Source organism: Mustela erminea, chromosome 6 (assembly GCF_009829155.1).
Source record: "Mustela erminea isolate mMusErm1 chromosome 6, mMusErm1.Pri, whole genome shotgun sequence".
NCBI classification, from domain to species: Eukaryota; Metazoa; Chordata; class Mammalia; order Carnivora; family Mustelidae; genus Mustela; species Mustela erminea.
In genome coordinates this window covers 118,617,829-118,643,285 of record NC_045619.1, presented here as the reverse complement: position 1 = coordinate 118,643,285, position 25,457 = coordinate 118,617,829, and positions in this window count along the sequence as shown.

Here is a 25,457-nt window from a genome sequence, read left to right as displayed (position 1 = left end):
TTTAACACACCGAATTTGGTGCCTGCCCCTCAGGCTGATGCTTGAAGATAGGTAAAGATGCCTCTTTCAGAGTAGATCTGGGCACTGTTCAATGGCCACCTGCCGGGACCCTGAGGCAGGTGAATCTGAGCGCGGGCCCTTTAAGAGCCGCTGCCGGGACCACCTTTGCTCGCGGGGCTTGTGGGGCCTCTGGGGCTGCTCCTGGGGCTCGTGGGCACAGACGTGCTGGCTTGTGCTACTAGATGTTTCAGGCAGCGGCTGACCTCTCAGACACAGGTGTTCAGAGTTGGGATGCCGGGTGTGGGGCTCCAGCCCTTCCGCCCTCGGGCAGAAGCTTGGGGTTTTGAGCTCCTTCCAGGCTGGTGGGCGCAGTGTCCAGGATGGGGTTTAGGGCGAACCTGTGTCCCCGTGTATCCGCCTGTCGCAGCCGCTTCGGCGTGGGAGTCACTCAGATAGTCGCTGGGTTATTTTTCTGAGGACGTTGTTCTGTAGGCAGCTGTAGGTTTCGCGTGTCTGTGAGGGGAGAGGAGAGTTCAGGACCTTCCTAGTCACCACCTCGAAGGGGATGGAGACAGCGATAAGTTCCACCATTTTATTTTATTAAAAAAACAAAACAAAACAAAAAAACCCTCTACCCCCGACGTGGGGCTGGAGCTCAGACGGTGGAATCCACAGAGTCGCTGGCTCCTCAGATGGCGCCCCGGGGGTGGGGCGCCATCTTGACCGGACCCCGGTGAAGGACGGTGGAGCAGCCAGCTTTCCACAGGGCGGCGTGAGGAAGGTGAGTGAGCGTCTGGACGCCCCCCGGGGAGGGGAACATCCCAGGTGGAACCGGGAAAAACAAGTGCACAGTTCTTCGTTTCTGAACTCTGTTTGTATCTGGACCACAGATCTTGCTGACAGCACGTTATGGTGTCATGTATAAAAGTAGTACTTGCTTTCACACGTCTAGAAACTTTAGCCTCTTCTCACGAGCGCCCCCTGCAGCGAGTGTGCAGAATGTCAGCCTTCCGCGAGGCCCTGAGGCTTGGCACTCCGGGATGGAGTGCGGAAGTGTGTTCACCCTATTGTCATCTCTCCGAGATCTTGAGGTCCCAGAGCTGCTTCTCCTAGCCCCTGTCCTCAGACCGAGCCCCGTTTTCTAATTCCTCTCTGTCACGTGCCGTTTATGGAAGCCCAGCTCTGCTATCTGCCTGCTGATTGTTGTTGTCATCACCCACTTTCTGGGCAGGATTTCGTGCAAGGCTAGGAGGATAGTATCTTGGGCTTCATTTTCAATCGTCCTGTGTGATGAAGCAAACAACAGCATGTTTGCTTGCTGAGATAGATAATGCATATCGCTGAGCTGAAGGCTTTAGGGAGGAATTAAAAGGAGTCCGCTCTTATATATTAGCCACCATCTTCATCAGGAATTGTTTCAGTCCAATGAATGGAAACCAGGTTATCAAGGTCTAGATCAGTGGTTCAACCATGGGCAGCCTTCTCCCCCCTGACCCTGGGGTCATTTGGAAATAGGTAGAGGGAGTTTTTAGTTGTCACAATGACAGTGGGTACTCTGTCACTTAGTGCTAGGAGCCAGTGATGCTAGGCATCCTGCACTCTACAAGACAGTCTTGAACAATAAAGAATTGTTCTATTGAAAGTGCTGTTAGAAACCTGTTGAAAACCCTGACCTGTGAAAGAGAAGGCAGTTTGCCATTACCAGAGCAAAACTGGACTTCCCTGTGTCCAGGCTCATAATAGGATCTCATTAAGAGAGGAATGCAAGTCTATTTCCTTAGAAAGTCCTGGGAAATAAAGCAGTTTGCAGAGTTCCAAAGCAGTATTCCACTTAAGCCAATAGCCAACTTTGTAAAATGTTTCCTAATATCTCATTCAGTCCCTCCAATTTTATTTTATTCTCTCAACACAACTACAACTTCTTCCACAGTTTGTCTGGAGTATTTGTCTGCTCTTGTCCCCTACGCTGAGCAGTCTTCTCCTTTCCCAATACAAACCAAGACTAGTTTTTCTGTCTTCTTTAATTCTGTAACTAGTACGGATACTAGATACATGTGCCAGAATGTCTATGAGTGAGTGTGTGTGTGTGTGTGTGTGAGAGAGAGAGAGAGAGTTCATGAGGCTGTAAATACTTACATTTATCATTTTTACCATGGCAAACCTAAGTGAAGGCATTGGTTAAGACTACAGGTAGTTTTTTAAACGTCCAATAGCCAGAATTATAGCAGTGTGTCAAAGGACCTAGGAAATCATAGGTGTCTGTTGTCTCCATCCTTTTCTTTTTGGGTCCACTCATCCATTCCTATCATCTCTCTGCATCTTTTATGGTCGCTACTTGATTAACCTTTCTCAGCCAGCCTCCTAGTTTTTGGTCCCTATAGCTGCAATAGACTGAATGTGTCCCCACAAAATTCATGTTTTGACACCTAACCTTCAATGTGAGGGTATTAGGAGATGATTAGGTATTGAGAAGTGATTAAGTTTATGGGAAGTGATGAGGTCTTGAGGATGACACACTTGCATGGGATTAGTGCCCTTGTTAAAAATAAATAAATAAAAAATAGAAGAGAACTCTCCTACCCCTTCCACCATGTGATGTGAGAAGGCTGTCTATGGGTCAGTAGCTCTCACCAGACACTGAGTCTTCTAGCATCTTCATCTTGGACTTCTGGCTTCCAGAGCAGTGAGAAGTGAATTTCTGTTGTTTATAAGCCTCTGATATGCTGTGGCAGACACCCACACGAACTAAGACCATAACTTCCCTAATATTTAACTTCCTCATGCCATGTGAGTCTAACTTTACATGAGTTTCAGCTCCAACTCCGTCTGACCAATTCAAACTCTGTTTCTCATTCCACATGCCTTTGTGGGAGGAGGACTGGACACACATCATGTTCTGCTTTCCCCAACAGAGTGGCATCTTCTGAATTGTGATGAAGCAGATTCTTTGAGAAGGACCTGTTGATGGGGAAGTACTAATGGGTGTCTTTGGTGCAGCAACACAAGTCTTTGTAGTTCCTGGTGACACTTAGTCAATATTAGTAAATTCCAGCTTCAGGTTAAGACATTATCTTGAGCTCATTATTCTTCTAAAGCAACTAATCCTAGCAGATTAGCATAGAAGTAGAGAAGCTTAACCTAATGCACTTCATTTATTTTTGGCCCTTTATGATCATAAAGTAGGTTCAAAGTTGAGTTTTAGTCTTCATTTTGAATTTTTCTGGTTTTACCTAGCTTGGTCAAAATATTAATAGTTAACTGATAATATCAAGAGTGGTCTAATCATAGACTCTAAGAAAATTTTAGAGATAGTGCAGACTCTTAAAATCGAGATGAGCCATTTATTTTGTAGTGATGTATAAACTTCTGGGCACTGGAGATATTAATTTTAATAGCTCCAAGGACATTAGTTAATATTTATTGAGAGTCAGAGACATTTATTCAATTTGGCACAATGTAAAAAACAGTAAAATTCTTCACTTCTAATTTTCACTTCACTAATATTTATTGAATGTTCATCATATGAGACAATAATCATTGCCATCACTGAATTGGGAATAAAGGCAAAACCGTTTTTACATAGACAAGAAGCTTACAAGTCTGTTTTTATTATTATTACTATTATTATTATTCCCTTAAATCAAACTGAGGACTTACCCCTTAAATCAAACCGAAGACTTTAGAAGTGCTTCTAATACAACTAAAATTCTTCTTTCATTGAATATAGAAAAATGGAGTTGATTGTGACCTTAGAGACCTAATAGTAGCCCCTGGCTTTTTTTTTTTTTTAATATGAGATTCAGAGAGCACAAGCAGGGGGAGCAGCATACAGAGGGAGAAGCAGGGATCTCTCTGAGCGGGGAGCCCGATGAGGAACTCAATCGTAAGACCCTGGGGTCATGACTCAAGCCAAAGGCAGACACCCAACCGCCCAACTGCCCAACCGACAGAGCCATCCAGGCACCCCACCCCTTGCTTTTTAAGAGCAAATTGAAACCTAGTGAAGGGGCTAGTAACCTCTTTAAAGTCACATGACTAATGGGGCTCTCTTCCTTTAATGACTATGGTGTGAGCTAGTTAGATGCTCTCTAGGTAGAGTGGAAAGTTTCCTGAAAAAAGGGCCCATCAATATTGCAGACTGGAAACACTGTTTTCCACATAATGTTTGGTCTTTTCTTAATTAGATATTTTAAGATTCTCAAAACACTGAATGATGACAAACTTTTAAGAAATCTCTATTGTAGTGTGTCTAAATGTGCTTGAAAATTTATGTATTTTTTATGTTCTTTTAGGTTTTTATTTTGCAGTTTCAAACTGTGGGGTTTTGCCCCCAGAAAAACAAACCAAATTCAAAGAGATATCTGGGAATTCTCAATAATTTAAGCAGGAACTAGTGGGAAATAGTATTTATATTTTAATCAAATTGATAAATGAGTTCAAGAATAAAGGATTCTTCCCTCAATAAAAGTAGACAAAGGGCCTTCTAAATGGAGAACAAAGCAGATTTTCACAGAGATCAGAAGTGTCATGCTATAATCGTTTACTTTTTAAAAAATTGAGGATATTATAGCTATAGTAAATTATAATACTAATCTAAGGTGTTCATCTGGATGAATTTTTGTATGTATATAGTGTGTGTATCTCCATGTAACCCCTACCAAGATCGATACCTCCAGCTTCTGCCAAGATGCCCATTCCCAGTCTATACTTAATCCCTACTAAGGAAACTACCATCTAATTGCCAGCATCATTGGAGCATTATACTTCTTATCTAAAATTAGTTAAAGTTTTAAAGTAGGAAATTACAATAATTTACTTGCCATTCATTAATTTAACAAATATTTAATGACTATAATGAGCTTTACACAGACACTGAACATCACTGGTGAAAATGACAGAAACCATTTCTCATTATTGTAGATAATGCTGTGATCATTCTTACTGTATTTTTTTTAAAGATTTTATTTTATTTATTTTTTAAAAAGATTTAATTTTTCATTTGACAGAAAGAGAGAGAGTGATCATAAGTGGGCAGAGCAGCAGTCCGGGCGTGGGGGAGGGTGTGGGAAGCAGGCTCCCTGCCAAGCAGAGAGCCCTGTGAGGGCTCCATACCAGGACCCTGAGATCATGACCTGAGCAGAAGGTAGAGGCTTAACCCACTGAGCCACCCAGGTGTCCTTAAGATTTTTATTTTTTTAGTAATCTCTGCATCCATGTGGGATGCAAACTCACAACCCTGAGATCAAGAGCCACATACTCCACCCACTGAGCCAGCCAGATACCCTCATTCTTACTGTATTTTGAATGTCTTTTTTCTTTTAAATTTCATTCTAATTGTGTATCTTTACGAAAGGTATTGCATATATCAATTTATCTTATCTTTTATAGCTTTACATATGGTTTGAACTTAAAAAAAAATTTTTTTTTTTGTAAGTGTAATGAATAGAAAGAACAATGAAAATAACAGGCTGCAACTTTCTTAGCTGACCTACTGGGAGCTCTGGCTCCCAGAACCAAAGAGCTGTAGCTATGGCACCTTTATTAACTTGGGGCAGCAAATCCTGGTGAAGGCAGAGTGTTCGGTTGGGATAAAATGCACCGATCTGTGAATTTGGCCCTGGGTCATTGTGCTGTAGAAGGAGAGGGACTAAGGCCAGTTGTAGGAAGATGAAGATAGCATGTCCCGGGGAAAATGCATGTGCAACAGCTGTTTATGGATGGAAATGATCTCCATAGCTCATTTCATTTTTGAAATATATTAGCTGTACTCTAAGGGCAAAATGGGCAGAATCTCTTCTTAAAAATTGAAGTATAATTAACACACAGTGTTTTATTAGTTTCAGGTGTACAATATAATGATTCAACAATTCTGTACATTACTCAGTGCTCATTTGGGAAAGTGTGCTCCTTAATCACCTTTATCTATTTACCCATTCCTCCCACCCACCTCCCCTCTGGCAACCACCAGTTTGTCCTCTGTATTTGAGTCTGTTTTTTGTTTTTTCTTTCCCCCTTATTTGTTTATTTTTCTTAAAGTCCACATATGAGTGAAATTATATGGTATTTGTCTTTCTCTGACTGACTCATTTCACTTAGCATTATATCCTCTTGGTTCATCTATGTTATTGCAAATGGCAAGCTCTCAATTTTTTTGTGGGGCTGAGTAATAGTACATTGTACATATGTAACCCCATCTCCTTTATCCCTTCATCTATGGATGGTCACTTGGGTTGTTTCCATATCTTGGCTGTTATAAATAATGCCACAAAAATCATATACATGCATATATCTTTTCAAATTAGTGTGTTCATTTTTGGGTGTGAATACCTAGCAGTGGAATTACTTGTGCCTTGTTGGTAAGCATGCAAGTAGGCAAGTCATGGACTGGTGTCCCAGAAGACTCCCTGTAGTTCCCATATCTAAATGATGACTAAAACCTTGCTGAGTATATTTTAAAAAAGAAAGAAAGAAAAGACTCTTCAAAGTCCTCTGTTAATTACACGTACTTTTCTGGGCCAGTGCTCTGGGATATTTTAGTCCTATTATAGGGAGTCAACTTATGACTTCCATAAGTTAGAACAAAATTTAGAGATAGTTGTTTTTGGAAAGGGGAACCACACTTTTTGATTTTACAGAAACAATCTTAAAGGAAAGAGATGTCCACTTTCATTCTTTCTAATAAACAATTGGTACAAGTGAAAGCAAACCTATCTATCTCCATAGAAAATGGCTTGTAGAAAGTGTGACTTGATCTATATAAATTTATGGGATCTCCAGATGCAATCAGCAGACAGCCATTTACTCTTTAGCAAAAAGGCTTGGAAAGGAAATAGTGAGCAAGTTCAAAACTAATGTCCCAAATAGCTGTTGAGTTTGCTGTCTCTTTTTTTCTTCCTGGAGGGAATGGGAGACTTCCCAGATGAACATTTAATTCAGACAATTAAATAGAGGGTCATGATTGACATGTTTTCATGTTACTCTTTCTTGGTTTGACACAGAAAATCTACTGGAATCAGGCTAATTTACAAATGAAGGGGTTTATTTTCCCTTTGGTTTGTGGGCATAATTGTCTCCATTAACTTTAATGGGAGTTTCAGGGCCTGGTCTGAAGGGAGAATGGATGGTTTATGGTAGAGTGCTGGCGCTGTGCTATTAAATCCGTAGGGAAGAAATTCAGTGTATATTTCGACACCCAACTTTTACACCATGCAGAAAATAGAAACTATTTTGAAAGCATTTACATTTTTCTCTATCAATGCCTTAAAAAGATATAAAATGAAAACCCAATGTGTACAAGAACAATTTTATGTGACCATTGAGAAGATTAAGGATCATCTTAAAAACACTGCAAACATTTCATCTTGAGTAATGGGGATGTGTTCGGCAAATAAATGCACAACAGAGAGTCCAATTTCTGCATCTTGTAACCAAGGCAAATCCTTATCCAAAGGGTCAGGTTGGCCCATAAAAACTTCCATAAAATTCGGACATTGGCAACCTATCCCCTGAGAAATGAATATGAGATATTATCAAGGAAGTATTTCATAGTAAGGGTCTCTGTTCCACTCTTCTAAGAATAAGAGTGCAATAGGCTTCTGGACAAGGTGCTGAATTCACAATTATGACACCACTATATCAATGATATAACCATCATGTGGCAATTGTGTACTATGTGAAAATGACAAAAGGGCTCTGGGTGAACGGAACTCTACTTAGGATTTAATTCATTCTAGATGTGTTAACTGTCTTCTTCACTGCCTGGAACATATTTGGCACCTGGTAGTATTTGTTGAGTGAAGAATGAGTGATGGAGTGTTTATAATGCACTATCTTAATCAAGAGAATCAAGTAAGTTCCTTGCTCTCAGGAAACCACAGCCTAATAGAAACACATCTGCAACTAGAGTGTCTTTTTCTTTCTTTCTTTTAAAAATATATTTATTTATTTAACACAGAGATCGAGAGAAAGAGAGAGAGAGAGAGATTACAAGGAGGCATAGAGGCAGGTGGCCAGCGTGGCAAACAGTCTCCCTGCTGAGCAGAGAGCCTATGAGCCCGGGACCCTGAGATCATGACCTGAACTGAAGGCAGAGGCTTAACCCACTGAGCCACCTAGGCGCTCCTAGAGTGTCCTTTTCACCTCTAGTGTCTAAATCCAAATGCAAATCTTGTTATTCTAAGTGCTGTGTTTTTAAAAAACTATAATCCAGGTGTAATGGGAGAACACAGAAGGGAGTAGTGAATTCTGTCTGAAGGCATCTGGGAAGGTTTCACAAAGGAAATGCCAGTTGACCTAGGCATCCTGTGATACGGAGAAAGCGGGATGAGCAGCAGAGGATCAGAGATGTGAAGATGCACATACTTTCTAGGGAATAACAAACAATCTAGTGTGGACAAAGCTAACTTGGTCTGTGTTGGAGGACAATGGTAGGTAGAGGCAGGTAAAGGATGGTAAAGGTATAATAGTAAAGAATCTTGAATATTATAGGGAGGACTTTGGGTATTTTTCTTTTCTTTTCTTTTTTTAAATGATGAAATAATTGACTCTTTTGAAAGAAAGAGGATGCTATCATGATTCAAGCTGAATTTTAGAAGGATGACTCTGACATCAGTATAGAGAATATATGGAGAGGGGAAAAAAAGATTGGAGATGATGATGTTCGTTAGAGTGGCCATTGTAATTTGATGATAGAGAAAGTGATCTGAGCAAGATAGCATCAGTGCCACTGGGGATGGGTCTGCCTAACACTCCTCCACATATCCACCCACCCATCCATCCATTCATTTACTCAGTAATCATGAAGTGTGGTAGCCAATACTTGTGCTTCCTTAACAGCCACTTTATCTTTTTCATTTTCCTAACAAATGTTGATTTCTTTCTGATATTGGGTGGCCATGTGCTTTTGGAGAGGCTGGGCTCTTCCTAGCCCCAGGCAGTTGGTATCAATTAGTATAAATTATTCATTAATTTGTTCAATGTTTACTGAGAACCTTCTAGGTACAGGTGCTGTTTTCAGAATTGGGGATATAGCAGTGAGATGAATAATTATGATTCCTCTAATTAAGATGCTCACACTCTATTGTTGGAGACATTTACCTTGATTAGAGTACATAAAAATTAACTGCAGTCAGACTTGTAATACATATCCATATCTTAAGCTCTTCTTCTGGATGTACACCCTTTCTTGCAGTTAGGCAGGATCAAAGTGACTAATCGTTTCTTAGTCACTGAGTTTGCATGGAGGACCTGTATCCTGCTCACTATTAGTGAGAAAGCCTTGCTTGAGAAGTAAATAAGCCTCTGCTTATACAATAGGTAAGATTTTCAGAGTTGATTTTTATTGTTCTATAACACACCTTAAGCCAGCTGATACAATGACTAATGCTAGTGTTCATTTCTGAGCTACTGAAGCCCAGGGAAAGGAGAAAATGATCGGGAGTTAGCTGAGCAGATAGGCAAGAAAGAGGCTTCGAAGTAGTGGAACCATGGGCATGGCTTTGGGGCTGAAATGGCCTGACACGTCAGGAGATTACTTTGGCTGCATGTAGAGTATGTGGCCAAGAGAATGGCTTTTGTCAGGCCAGGAGTTCAGCTCATTGCTTAGAGAGTGTCTTCCTAGCATTACAGTTGTGAATGGCGGAAGACAACAAGAGTCCCAAGAACAAGCAGCAAATCAAATATCAGAGCTTTTACTTAATCATGATAATTAGGGATAGAATTACAGCTTCCCTTTCCACTTTAGACTTTCAACCTTTGCTGTCACTAAGTACCAATAAATGAAGTGATACAACTTGTTAGGGTCTTTCAGACAATTCCCTTTGGGCCCCTGCAGATCTCTTTAGAGAGATTAAACTTTGGAACCAATAGTGTAAATAGGAATTATCCAGGCAGAATTAACAAGAGTGGGCGGATGCCATTTGAGTTGTATATATTTATAGTCTAAAAAAGGAAACCTAAAAATACCCTTAGAGCAGTGAAATGTTTTGTGGCAGATTTAGTTCTATAGAGAGGGACAATGACACCATTTACCAGGAGTAATTATTTTTAAAATGTCTTCTCTATGGCTCACAAACTTTATAATAATGAAGAACATGCTGTCATAGAACTTGTTAAATGTTTCAAGAAAATGCATAGGCTTAGAAAGTACTCTTCAGTCACTTCATAAAACTAAAGAGAATTTAGTTTTTCCCCCTTTATTTCTTGACATAAAAAAAAAGTAACTAATAAATGATTTCTTAACACACAAGACTATAAGCTCTTCTACTGAAGGCAGAAGTGTGCTAGTTATTTTTATATTTCTCCCAAAGCATGGTGCAAGACAATAAAATAAGTTAATTTATTCAGTTTCACAACAAATATTTACCAAGTGCCTACTCTGAGTCAGCCAGTGTTCTAAGTTCTAGGGGTATAGTCATCAACAAGCTGGACTGATTGCTCCCTGAAGAAAAACTTGCATTTCAGTGGAGGAAAGGATTATAAGCAAATAAATGAAAAAATATAAATGTCAGTGGTGATAAGGTCTATGGAAAAAATAAATCAGGGAAGGGGTAGGGCATATTGGGAGTTGTTTGCTATTGTATATGGAGTAGTCAGAGAGGGCCTTACCTTGGTAAAGTGACATTTATGCAGAGACCTGGAGGAAATAAGGTAGAGACCATGTGGCTATTTAGGCAAAGAGGGATCCAGGCTGGAGGAATGCCATGTAAAGATCTTGAGGTGGGGTGTGCTTAACACATCGTGGGAACAACAAGAAGGCCAGTGTGGCAGGAGTGGATTGAGCAAGGATGAGATTAATGAGATACAAATTCAGAGTGGTCTTGAGATCAGATTCTATAGGATTTGCAGGTCATGCTAGGAACTTTGGCTTTTGTGCTGAATAGTAAGGGAAGCCACTGAAGACTTCCAGAGGAGTGTGTAGTCTGGCTTTTATGGGCTGAATTGTGTCCTCCTGAAATAAATTTGTTGAAGTCCTGGCCCTCCAATACCTCAGAATGTGGCTGTTTTTGAAGTTAGGGCCTTTAAAGAGTTACTGTAGGCAAAATCAATGTTTTTGTGAACTAGTGAACACCTAGTTCAATGTGACTGGTATCCTTATAAGGGGAAGAGATTAGGAGACAGATACACACAGAGGGAAGATAATGTGAAGACACAGGGAGAAGGCAGCCATCTACAAGCCAAGGAAAGAGGCCTCAGAGGAAACCGATCCTGCCCACACCTTGAGCTTGGACTTCCAGCCTCCTGAACTGTACTCTGCCATGGCAGCCCTAGCAGACTTAAGCACTGACCTTCTTCTCTCCTCTGTGTGAGTACAAAATGTGGGGGCAGGGGAAAAAGCTAGAAGAACAAGTAGATGCTATATTAATAATCCAGATGAGATTTGCTGGTGTTCAGTTCTGTGAGCTGTAAGTGGAGGAGGTGTGAAATGGTCAGATTTGGGATATATCTTCAAGGTAGAAGAGAGGGAATTTATTCTTGGCTGAAGTGTTGGGTGTGAGAAGAAGAGAGGAGTAAAGGCTGTCTTCAAGGTTTTAGCCTGAGCAACTAGAAAAATGACATTGCCATTACTGAGATGGGAAATGTAGGACGAACCAGGTTGGGAGGGTGGTGTTTAAATCAGGGAGTATGATTGGGGTGTGTGCATGTGACATGTCTATCGGAGAGCCAGTAAATGCATCTCTAGTGCCAGGTAATGGGAAAGAGAATTTTTTTTTTCTTTTTTTCAAGACTCCATTTATTCACTTGACAGAGAGAGAGGGAGAGGTCACAAGTAGGCAGAGAGACAGGCAGAGAGAGAGGGGGAAGCTGGCTCCCCACTGAGCAGAGAGCCCGATGCGGGGCTCGATTCCAGGACCCCGAGACCATGACCCGAGCCGAAGGCAGAGGCTTTAACCCACTGAGCCACCCAGGTGGCCCGGGAAAGAGAATTTTAAGAGCCTTTGTCTACTTTGTCAGTAGGTGGGATTATATAATGCTCACTGGATAAATGAGTGAATGAATTTGAAGATGAGGATTTCAGCTGTGCTTTTTGTGGCTCTGGGAAAAGCACATTATATCTCCGTTTTTGAAAAAAATATATGACTGCTACTGCAGAGATAGATTGCTGTGAGGTTTTTTCTTTTCTTTTTTTTTTTTTTACAAATTATATGACAGCAGCTTAGGGAGAGATTCACATCGTAAAGATATGTGCTATGTATTATTTTAAGGGGATTTTCCAAATGTATTTAAGTGGGGCATAGGATCTGAATAACAGAACGTTTGATGTTCTGTAACTCCTCTGGGACAGTTCTTGGTCCTTTCCTCCAGTGTTTAGTCCATCTTGTCCCCTCAAGTCTGTCTATATCCTGGCCTCCAGGAGAAGCCTGGGGAAGCATTACCCCACACTGACATGGCCAAGAGTGGCCATTCAGTGATTCTACACATCTCCAGGATGATGTGTAGTGTCCTCTAAAGGAGATAGAGCAGGTTAGAGAGATTTCAAAATTCTGCCCAGTGGACACCCTGCAATACAAATAAATATTTGTGGATTAAATTTTTTCTAGCTGTGACTTCTTCCTTGATACTAGTTTGATAACATTTCAAACTTAGAGAAAAATTCAAGAACAGTACAAGAAATTTCTAAATACCCTTTACCCAAATCACCAATTGTTTCCAATTTCTCTATTCCCTCTTTGTCTCTCTCTTTCCATGTGCACACATGTGCATTTTAAGACATTATATGAGAGAAGGTTGGAAACACCATCCTCTTTTATCCCTAAATGCTTCAGTATGTTTCCTTAAAACATGAATTTCTATTATGTTATCATGTATTATAAAAATCAGGAAATTTACCATTTTTATAACGCCATTATTTAGTCCATAGTCCAAACATGCTTAAGTTTTTCATTGGTGACAATAATGTTCTTTATGCTGTTTTCTCCCCTAGCCTAGGATCTGATGATCCAAGGATACAGAAAGCCTTTATTTGTCATAGCTACTTTGTCTTAATTTCTCAGTCTGTCTTTGTCTTCTTGACCATGACATTTTTGAAGAGTAGAGGTCATTTATTTTATAGAAAGTTTGTTTGGCTTGTTTCTATCTCTTGATGATGGAGATAGAAACAAGGAATGCTATTCCTGCATGTTGGCAGGAATAGCACAGAAGTGTTGTTGTGTCTCTCTCAGTGCACTGTATCAGGAGACACTTGTCTCTTTGTCCCAGTGTTGGTGATGGTCATTTTGCTAACTTGTTAAAGTGAGGTCTCTCCCTTGTAATGTTACTTTTGCTCCCTTTGTAGTGAATATTATCTGGGAGATACCATTAGACTTCTATGTCCTTTTTCTCATTAAGCTTTTGTCTGCTAGTTTTAGTATTTGATGATGAGATTCTGTCTCCGAGTTGACTGACTTTTATTGCTTATCTATTGATGAGTTTATGTCTCTAGGTTGATTAAACTGTAGGACATCTATTGAACTAGATCTTTGTAAGATTATTCCTTTCTTGATCTGTCTGTGGAGCTCAGTGGATCATAACTGAGGCACACAAGTACTCATGGCCTTCTTTGGTCATGAAGATCATAATTAATTAAAATACTTTAGGAAGGGGTCATAAAATTACTGGACATCCTGGCAAGTCTGAGGGGTTTGTTCCAGTACTTATTTAATATTCAAAGACCGTCTCATTGGATTGACAGTTCTGTATATGTAGAATACCTATGATCTACATGTACTTCTGGGTACTATAGAATAAGGGTTATAAAATAAACCCCTGATGTAAGCCTTCTTTTCATTTACCTTTCCATTCAAAAGTGGAATGACCAACATTCCAATTACTTGAATATTTCATTTTCATTTATGTTTTAATAAGTTAAAGTATTATATAGCTAAATATAAAAAGAGCACTTTCCAAGCAATTTTAGGAACCTTTATTTCTTATGACAACATGGAAGTTTTTAGATGTTGTCACCCACGTAAATGAGATATCTTCCCCTCCTCTTCCTGCTACGTAAGTTTTATACTATGGAGCACATGCATTATAATTTTCTTCTCAGTTTTCTCATGAATAACAAGCATGAAATACCTCAAAAACCAGGGGCTTGGGTGGCTCAGTTGTTAGGCGTCTGCCTTTGGCTCAGGTTAGGATCCCAGGGTCCTGGGATTGAGTTCCACATTGGTCTCCCTTCTCAGCTGAGAGCCTGCTTCTCCCTCTCCCCCTCCCCACTGTTTGTGCTCTCTCTCGCTCTCATTCTCTTGCAAAAATAAGTAGATAAAATTTTAAAAAACACCTCAAAAACCAAGTTAGGGTACAAATTATTTGTTTAAATGGTAATTCATACAAAACAGTGAATATCTTTGCTCCAAGAATATTGGATCAATTCATAAACAATGTCATAGATAATAAAATTTGTAAATATTCAACAAAATGAACAAAATACTCAGAAGTTCTGAGACTCTTGGGCATGAAGCCCAGCTAACTGGAGGGGTCCTAGCCCAACCCACTCCAGGATAAGTTCACCAAGATCCGGCCCCTTCTCAGCCTCTTTCCAGCCCTCCTAGATACCCATACAGACTTAGGGGCTTGTGGGAGACATCTGAATAAAAGAAAGAACAGAAAAAGGATTTGCCACCATGGGTAGTAAGTGCTGTGTGACTGGCTGCTCTCACCCTGCCATTTGCTAATGGCTTTCTGCAGGACCCCATGCTGAGAAAGCAGAACCAAGTTTCCATTTGCATGCTGTTGTGAGTTTTAGAAACAAGTCTCAGGCATCACTTCCAGTGAGGAATGTCAGAGTCTTAGAATTTTTAATGTGCTCTTATATCATAAGCTGAACTCCCAATCTGTTCAGAGACAGCAAGAGACAAGTTATTAAACTCTGATCTTTGTTGTATGTGCTTAAAATGAGAACTCCTTGGTTTCAGTTTGATTATAGTGGAGGGGATGGGAGTGTTAAAACCTACCAGAGCTGGGGAGACTTTCATTATGATGGTCCAGAGTTGCATCTTTTTGTGCAATGCGAAATCTCAGTAAATTTTTAGAGGGCATAAACACACACAGACCTTGACTTCATGCTGAGGTCACCACTTAAGTTACCCCTAATCTCCTTGGTGTGGATTGAATATTATTGTCTTCAAAAGGCCTTTCCAATGTGTCTGTACTTCCCGTGCTTTATTTACAGGAGCAGCAAATCTAGCACCACATGAGTGAATTACTTCTATTGTAATATATGACATGCTGCTGAGACGTTGAGTAGCCCATAAGATGAATATGTTCTCTTTTTACATATGGGTATTTATACTTGGTAACATTTTCAGCAGTGTTCTTGAAGCTTTGAAATGTTCACTGCTATTTAGAGGAACTAAGAATTCAATCATGTAGTCATTTCTTTATACAAAGTCAAATGAAGCACCTATAGATTGAAAATGAAATCTTTATTCTTTTTGGGAGATTGCTCATGGGGCCTGGGGAGACTGGCTTCCTCGTGTTAGTTGTACCCACAGATATTGCTCCCCTTCAATGCTTGTTTATTGAACCAGTGGGCTAATAGGCCACTGTTTTATTAAGTGGAAGGGTTTATGGGTAGTCAGACAGTCAATAACATTGACCATTCATAAATCAAATAATTAAGTCAAATGAAGCCCACACAAGGTAAGCTGACAATTACATAGAAAGTAAATTCCCAAGGGCACTTCAAATGGTACAATTTATTTTGCTAGATTTTGGGTTATTCTGGGTTTAGCATGGAGTGGTAGTTTTGGTTTGGGAGAATGTATAGTGATACACATACAGCCTATACCTGGTCTTTGTTTTGATTCCCCCACTACAGTGAAATGGTGCTGTCGCAGTCAGAGAGCTGTTCATTCCCCAAGGGCACTCCTCAAGGTTCTTCTGAATATGCCAGGATTCAGACAGGAAAACTAAAGTCACCCACACATACTTCACATTACTACAGAGCTTTACTTGTTGCAAAGGGGGAGTTCTCACTGGCTGTTTCTACTAGGGAAGAATAGGAATGTTTTCAGAGCCTTCTCTCATTGTCTCTCCATGGCAAGATCAAAGACCAGAAATCGGGAGGAAAAAAAAAAACTACCGTTAAATGGTGCCATCTTTAGCTTTAAAAATCATTATAATAATATTATATCATAATAATGCTCTATTTGCCATTTATGAAGTGCCTGTGATGTACCAAACACTGCACTGTAATCTTTGCATTCATTGACTCGGATGCTCAAAACAACCTTAAAGGGCAGGTAGGGTCCTTCTATAACACATGAATTGGGCTCTGAACATAACGCGGTAAGACTGGGATTTAAACCTGGATCAGACTGCCCAATAAATACTTAGTCTAAAGACTAAGCCGAGGCCAGGTGACTCTGGGGGTGGAGTAAACCAACTGCTCTGTAACACACATTTCTAGGGCTTATGCCTGAGCTGAGAATGTGGGTAGGGGATGGTGAGCTATAGAGACATGATTTTCACAGAGCTTTGTGATTCCAACAAGACAGAAACCACTACTCAAGCAGGGCTTGGTAGGTGCTGATCATTATTCTGAGCCTTATTTATATCATTACGCGATGAAGCCTCACGATGATCCTATGACATAGGTATTGTTATGATCCCTGATACACCTTGGTAGGTAACCACCAGTCTCAGTGCTCTGAATCTTGATGTGGCAGTAGAAACACACTGAAATCTGACAGGAGTAAAAAACAAAAAAACAGCTTTTTCTGCTAACCGTGCTTATAAATCCCATTTGTTGTAACATTTTTGGATCAATGTGTGTATTGTCTGATAAAATCTAAGACTACTGTATGTTATATGTGTTTTGAATTTAATGTTTGTCTGTTTTGATTGCAAGCATGATTTTTAAAAAAATTTTTAAAGATTTATTTATTTATTTTAGAGCGAGAGTGCACACGAGAGCAATGCACACCTGTGAGGGTAGGGGTAGAGGGAGAGAGTCTCCAAGCAGACTCCCCACTTCAGGGCCCTACTCGTGGGATCCCACAACTGACAAGATCATGACCTGAGCCAAAACCAAGAGTCAGAGGCTCAACCAACTGAGATACCAGGTGCCCCTGCAAGCATGATTTTTAAGAAAAATAACGTAATTAAAAAAAAAATTCTAACCAGAAGCTTTTCAGTGGGAGGACACAGAATCTTAGAAAATCCTTCTTCTTTGAGTAAGTCAGGTCATTTAGGAGGAATCTGAAGGAAGCTTTTGCATCTTAAATGTCTTCCCAACACTGAAATTACGCAAGGAGGGAATCATTGCTGTCAGTGGGGATTGTTCAGAGACCTTTAATTGTAGCAAAAGGAAAAAAAAACAGGCACTCTGAATGCTCTTGATTAAAAACTGCTATTCTATCTGAGTTCTGCAGTAATCAGAAGACATCCCCTAGATGTCTGAGGGAGATTCAGAAACCAGTAGCAATTCACCTGTCAGTAGGTATAATGATCAAATTACTAATTTACTTAAAATAACATATAGTTTAGAGTAGGACACTGATGAAAAAAACCCACAGACCTCTGTTATCCAAAAATTTTAGATATTATAAAAACTGTCAATTTTTAAAATAATTTATTTTGAATTAGAAAATTCAAATGAACAAGAAGAATTTTTTTAAAAATTTGTCCATAATCCTGTGACTCAGAAAAAATCTTTGGTTGTTGTGTTTCATGGTTTTATTTCCAAGGACATCTGTGTTTTTCTGACACAGGCTAGCAACCATGTGATTCTGTGGCTAATTAGTATTGCTGGTAAGGAGCTATCCTGATTGCTACTCACTCCTAATGATTTTCCTGCTGAAGGTGGCTCAGCAAAGGTGGGATGGTTGTACCATTTTTGCCAAATGGAAGGAGAGAAACAAAATGAGAATAACAAATGCGTTGGTACTTAAGATGGTCTAATTCAGTGAGATAAACTGCTGCCTGTGACATAACACATCAAGGACAAAGCTAGGGCAAACCAGAGCCACAGATTCTACATCCTTTATTGCTTGTTCTTCTCCCTCTTGGCTGACACCAGGAATTCTGGCAGTGACAAATTCTTCAGCATGGCTTATCTCTTTGTCTTCATCTCAACTCAAAGCAAGAACTTTCTTGCTTCATATCACAGGTCATCAGAGGAGTGGATTTTCTGCTTCGGAGCATCTCTACTTAAATCTTTGGTGCTTTAAGCCAAGAATTTTAGGTGAAATGTAGCTAGTGTTTATATTTTTGTTTTTACTGCCTGTTTTATCTTAATTTTCATAGGAATAAGAAAGGGGGCTAGGGTATTTTTAAAGAGAAGGAATGAACTAATGACACAAGCAACAGCATAGATGAATCTCAGAATCACTAAACTGAATCAAAGAGGCAGAGAAAGAGATTACATGGGGCATGAGGAGCCTTGGGGGGTGATGGGTATGTCCACTATTTTCATTATGGTGTGGCTTCATGGTTGTATTAATGTGTCAAGGAATAAGTGAAGGATTTAGTGGTCACTTGAGGGGACAAGACTAAAGGGGTAGACAAAAAGAGATGGTACTCATAGGAGGTCAAGGTTAAAGACCTTGGATGGGGTGAAGGGTTGGGAGGTGAGAAGTATTCATAAGAGTAGTGTGAGGATAAAAATCAAGGAAATAACCACAATATGGAAACAAAAGGTAGCAAGAACCACCTCCCCACTGCGGGTGGGAGGGGGAAACAGCAAGAAGAGGGTGTGGGCTCAAGAGAATCCAGGTCAAGATTTTTCTTCCATCTAATTTTATAATTTAAAAATAGTAGTAGGTTATTGGTTTTATTGAAAAAAATTGGGGGCAGTCTGTTTACACACACCTAGATGTTGTCATCATCTCCCTTGTCAGTTAATATAATGAACAAATTTAAACTTTCTATGATATTTTTAGTCTTTAAGCTTGTTCCCTGTGGTGTAAGTGTGTTTAAAAACAAGTATTTTTGTTTTAAAGTTTACTATAGCTATATGAGGAGTGGAAAATATGTTTTCAGTTAAGTTAAGAAGGAAAAGGAGTGCTTGGTCAAATAACTGTTAAAATATAAATAAGAATTGGAATGAAAAAAAATCCAGAGAGGGTTGTAAAATGTACTGTGTTGGCAATGATGCTAGTTATGATTTTGAAGGCCAGGAAAAAATTACAGTGTTTCTCATGCCATCCAAGGGCTAATATCACAATTTATGGGCCATATAACATATTTTATTTAAACTCCTGGGAAATTTAAAAACTATATATACCAAGATGATACTTGAAAAAATAAATAATTTTGTTTTAATTCTATAAGGTGGTTTAAACATTATTTATGTGTGAGAGTTCACAGCTCCCTGACCTTCTCCAACCCTGCTTTTCCTGAGGAAAAAAAGGACAAAGCCATATGCAGAAGTTTTTGTAAAAAAAAAAAAAAAAAAAAAAAAAAAAAGAAGAAGAAGAAGAAGAAGAAGAAGAAAAAAAAAAAGAAGAAGAAGAAGAAAAGAAAAATATTTCTTGGAGGTGGTGGGAATATAGGTAATTTGCATGGAGAAACAAGGGAATGGGGAGCAGAGATGGGGCCAGGATGGGTGAATTTGGTTAAAGTAAAAGAGGGGTGGATCCTGGGAGATTTGGGAGCCATTTAAGAATTGCATGGATGAATTTTTTGACCTACCTTAAACATTAAAGAGAAGAATTGCAATTCACTTCTGGTTATTCTTTTTTCATTGTGAACCCAATCCACGCTTATACATTGAGGGACAGGGCTACGTAAGGGATGTTAAGGCACAGTGACAGGAGCCTAGCTGTATCCTAAGCAAGATCCATGTTGGAGAACTGAGGTCCATTGGTTCCAGGTTTAATGTATTTAATGTATACACTTCTCATGACATCTGTCTAGTGTTGATGTCATTTAATCTCATTTACAGGTAAGGTAATCAAAACTTAGGAGACTGCTTAAGTTATCCCAAGTGCTGACAGCTCATATCCCGCACCCAGTGTCCAGTGGGGTGACCCCACACTCTGACTGCTTTCCTTCTATCCTAAACAGCCTTTCAGTTTAGGATCACTTCTCAGTTCTTTCCATCTGGGGCCCAGTCACAAGTCTCTCCCTTCTGCTCCATGAGATATTCAGCAGAAAAGGTGAGTGACAAAATACTTAGCTTAGGTGTGGCTTTGCTTTGAACTCAGGGGGCTTAAAATCTCTCAGATCCTCTAAGGCAAAAAACAGACAGAAGAATGTTGTTATTCTCAGTCCCACAAAGAGTTTGTGAAGATAAGGAGGTCAAGGCCTAGGTGTAGTATATCATTGGTTTTGATATAATATTCAGTGATTTTACAGTGTAACACCCAGTGCTCTTCACATCATGTGCCCTTGGCTAATTGAATTTAAATTAAAAAAAGAAGAAGTCAAGGCCTGCTATAAAACCCCTCAGGAGAAAAGCACTTGCTAGAGTCAGCCAGAATCAGGGTTCTTCTCATGATCACCCTTAGGTCTTGCTCAGTAAATGTGTGCCATGGCAAGTCTACAATAGATTGGGACTTGGGTTACATTGCTGAGGCAAAATTCGGAATCTGGGTTGCATTTCTGTTGTGTGAGAATTAGAGGTGAAAAGGGTCGAAAATGCTTTCTTAGTGTCTACTTAGTAGTTAAGGTTCTTTGAGTTAGCACCATGATTTGTGGATTGGAATATCAGACCCCATAGAATGAATCCTATCTGAACATGGATACGTGACTGGATGGAACCTGCACAGGGACACCTGTCATATTATACACATAAGTAATCCTTTGTTAGCTTCCTCTCCCTGGGATAAATAACATTGGCAGTAATATGGAATTAAATTCTAGAGTCATAATCAGAAACATTCAGAATGAACTCTCTTGCCCATATTGATTTCAGAATAAACACACATCCAGAAAAGGGGCATTCTTCCTTTGTGAGACTTGCTGTGATTCAGGGACCGCTTGGAAGGTAGTGATTCTTTTGATGCCAGGAGTTACTTAAAACTCATCTCAAAATAAAGGGACTCAAAATATTTGGCAGAGGAAAGACCACCAGGTCTTTGTGGTCAGAGAGCCCTTCTCCATAGCCCTCTGAGCCCTTTGACAGTAAAGCCATTCCATCAAGAGAAAAACAACATGAGTGCTGTGAAGTGTGTAAACCTGGCGATTCACAGACTTGTACCCCTGGGGATAAAAATATATGTTTATAAAAAATAAAAAAATAAAAGAAAAATAACAATTTGAAAGCTTCTTTGCTTTTTGTTAGATCTGATCTGTGGCAGATTAGATCCAAAAGAAGAGATATATTGATTCGGTATCTTCTTTCTGAGTGTGGTGACATAATGAGAGTGACCTACCAAGTATGCCAGACCAGATCCTAGTATTCCAGCAAAAGACAACAAAGCAAAACAATAGAACAGCATCCATGTTGACCCTAGTGGGCAGTCTTGGGCATTTTGTCCTGGTGAGGGAAGCAGTTCATTTCAGACATAGCATCCTTTCTTCAGGCCTCTAGAAACTCTAAAAGGATACTTCCTCTCCTAGCCCAGAACCCTCTAATCATCCTGCAGGCTGACTTTGTGTTGGACCCTAAGAAGAAATTCAGTATCTCCTTAAATTACCTCTTTATTTAAACATTTAAAAGTGTTTCATTTGTTATTGTTGTTGAGAAGTTATTTTTAAGCCAGAATGCATCTCCATCCTTGCACTATTTTGGGCACCTATGAGACAAGGAGCAGTGTTAGAAATCAATGCTGGCTGTGGCTTTCTAAATTAGTTTAAGGGATCCAAGACTCCTTATGTGCCCTAAACATTGTGTGTTGCCTAGGTAATAATGACTTATGTACATATGTGAGATTCATGGATTTTATTGTAAGAAACAAGATACAAGTCTGTTTATAAACATTATTAAATTTATAGTAGCTTTTTGCCTTATTCAGCATGTACTGAGAATATAGTGATGATGATGTATTTTTTGGAAGTGCAAAGGGATTCTAATGTTGAAAAGGATGGAAGTTAATGGAACAACAGAATGAGGTTCAGAATAGCACCTAGTTCTCCAGACCTTCCACCACTTCATTTGATTCCTGAGAGTAGAACCTGTTTCCCCTCCAGGAGCCAGCCAGGATGGACCATAAATGGAATCAAATGACCTGTGTTTGAATTCCAGGTCTGCTTCTCCATTCCTAGCTATGTGACTCTGGCAAAGATCTGTGGCCTCTGCTTGCCTCAATTTTCTCATATGTAATATGAGGACAATACTAGGGCTACTTGAAGTATTTATCTTAAAGCTTAGAATGTAGTTACTATTCAATAAACAATAGCTATTAAAAAACAAACAAACAAATAAACAAAAAACCACCTCACCTGTACCTTTAAGAGGCTGAAACTGTGCAATTTCAATTTGATTGGTCAGAAGCCCTGTTTGTGGTCATGTGCTCTCATGAGTATACTTTGCCTGAGCTCTGTAATGGGGCGTTCCTTCTGTGGAGGGATAAGACACTAAAATGATCCCCAGGAAACAAAGCTAATGATAATGTTTAGTTTTGTTCTAATTGAATGAACTCAGCGCATGTTGAATAGTTCCTTTATTTTTAAAATAAAAAGAAGTCAAAATCCTCCAGATAGACAAGGCTGACAGAATGGAATAACCAACAGGGGATGGCTGCTGAGCATCCAGGCTCCCATTGGGCTTCCTGCCTGTGTCCTTCGACATTGACAGCAGGTTCTGGAAGACAACCTGGCAGCCCTCACAGTCCATTAAGACAACAGATGCAAACACACTCGGAAGCCAACTGCTGCAATCAGGTTAATTTCAGCCTCGTCCTGCGGCTGTCCCCTCACAGCCAATGCCAGCTCAACCCAGAACTGTGCAAGGTTAGGTCATGGTAAAGCTCCCGCTAATGGGCATTTCTCAGCAGGGTGTGTGCTAAATAAATGCAAAACTGGGTGGCTGCATGACTTCTGTTTGGAATAGAAATTGCCAGGCTATCATTAGGAGGTGAAAGTTGGGTAGAGCATAGATAATAGGAGACAAATGCACAAAAGTAGAATCCGGTGATAGGAAAAGTCTCCAACTTGATCTGTGTTCATTTCCTAGAAGATAAGATTGTTTCAGGAACAGTGGACATAATTGGGTTATGTGATTGGACTTTTGATGAAGCAATAAGGTTTATTTGTATTTTGCCATTGTGACAGTGCTGTGTCCATGTGGAGAAATAAGAAGACAGAATTGAGTAATTCAATGAACCTGCAACCACTGAAGTTGGATTTTAGATCAAGTGTCCTTCCCTTTGTTTTCTGTAGTCTGTTTTGCCTGCTTGTTGACTCAGGTTTGTACTTAACCTTGAGAACAATTGCTGTTAGACTTGGTGTGTGTGTGTGTGTGTGTGATTTAGAGGAAAAAAATGAACTTTGGAAAAAAGAAAGAATTTGAAGACTGCAATCTTTCTGGTAATAGTTACTTTGCCTCTTAGGGAAATTGTTTTCCTGTAACTGAAAAGGGAAAATGATGTGCATTTCCTCTCCCACCATTAAGTTTCTGATGACTGTGGTCCTCTTGTAGGCAGGGTCCTCTCTCTGGCTTCCTCACTTTACCTTGGTGGTGCCCCTACTTCTTCTTTTCCTTTTTTTCCCAGTGTCCAGTTAAGTATAGCTCAAGAAATGGCCATATGCGCCTGCTCTTTGCTGGACACGTGGTGGAACGTTGGGTATAGGAGATAAAGAAGTTCGATTCTTGCCCATAAAGAGTCCAGAGGCTGGGAATGTAGGACTTGCTGGCCCCAGAGGATAAAGGCACAGCAAACAGAGTGGGAGAATCCCAAGCTCATGCTTTTTGTTTTGCAGTTCTTACCTAAAATGTACTCTAGGCTCATTTGGGCTCCTGAATGGGTATAAACGGTACACAGAAGCTTGTTTAACTGGGCATTTTTAGGAGTGATTGTTTAAATAGCAGTGCTGCCCATGGTTAAGAGTCTGGGCATTAGAATTAGAATAGATAGAATTGGAATTCTGGTGTTGCCATTAACCACTGACCATGACCGTGAAGAATGTACCTGCCCTTTCTGAGCATCAGCTTTTATATATGTCCAAACAAGATAGTAATATTTCGTTGTGCTATTGAGTGACATATAAGAAGTGCTTAGCAGGGGCACCTGGGTGGCTCAGTGAGTTAAGCCTCTCTGCCTTTGGCTCAGGTTATGATCTCAGGGTCCTGGAATCGAGCCCCGCGTCAGGCTCTCTGCTCAGTGGGGAGCCTGTTCCCCCTTTCTCTCTGCCTGCCTCTCTGCCTACTTGTGATCTCTGTCAAATAAATAAATAAAATCTTTAAAAAAGAAAGTGCTTAGCAAACTGACTTGCACATAGGAGATGCTTAATAAATGGTAACTGCTCTTATCTTTTAGTTATGTATATCTCTGGAAGACTTTGTCCATGTCTGTGAAGGGTAAGACTGCAGTATTGCGGGGGGAGGGATAGTTGGGACAGGTGACACATGAGCCATGGATGGCTGCCCAGGAATCAAGGTGGGTATGAGGAGGTGGGGGACACTGACAACATCTTTGCTTTGGCCGCAGCTGAGGTTTCTCTTATGGGAAGGAAATGGCATGTTTAGCCAGCCAGATAACCAAGCTGCTACCATCAGAGAGCCTTTAAAACAGAGCTTTGCAAATGTGTTCCATGCAGCCTCCACTAATGAGATTCATGCTTCTTCAGTGGTAATCCTCTACCAGACAGCATTTTAAATCTTTTCCTATTTGGTGCATAGAACTGAAGTCCAGGATATACATATTTCCAAGTGTCATTTTTAATTTAATGCATGATTGAACATATTACCACTGGCACAGCTAAATAGTTAAACTAGAATCCATCAATTTGTCCTGAACTGTTGACATGCAGGGTAATGCTACAGTTAAATTAAATTTAAATATAAGAATGAGAGGCAGCTTGGTTTCCTGGCAATCCTAGGACCTGCTTTGTCAATGAGGCCTGGCTGCAGTGGAAGAAGGACATTTTAAAATATGAGGTGCATTTCTCCCCTCCCCTCCGTATGGCCTGGAGAATTGCTGATTCTTTTGCATTTCTGGTTATTTTCCCTGAGTGGCAAAGCAGACCAGGTGTCCAGATTCTGGCAGGAGGGCATTGTGCAAATGTAAAAGCAAATCACTCCTTAATAGGAAAAACCTGGTTTACAAATCATAACATTTCAGAACTAGAACAGATTTGGGAGACCCCAGAATGTCAGAATCAGGGAGATGGGCCAGAGCTTTCGTCCAGCTCAGAGAAGCTGGGAATCCTGCCCAAGGACGTCTGAGATGAGAACCAAGCCCTCCAACTCAGAGAGAATGTTCTCTCTTCTGCATTTCTTTGTGATTTATGCAAAGATGTGGCCTAGTGTGCTCTGCTGCTCATTCCTAAGAGAACCTGGACAAGTGAGTGAACCATTCTGAGCTCAGTTTGCTTGTCTATTTAATGGAGAGATTATCACTAGCTACATCATAGGATTGTCAAGAAGACTA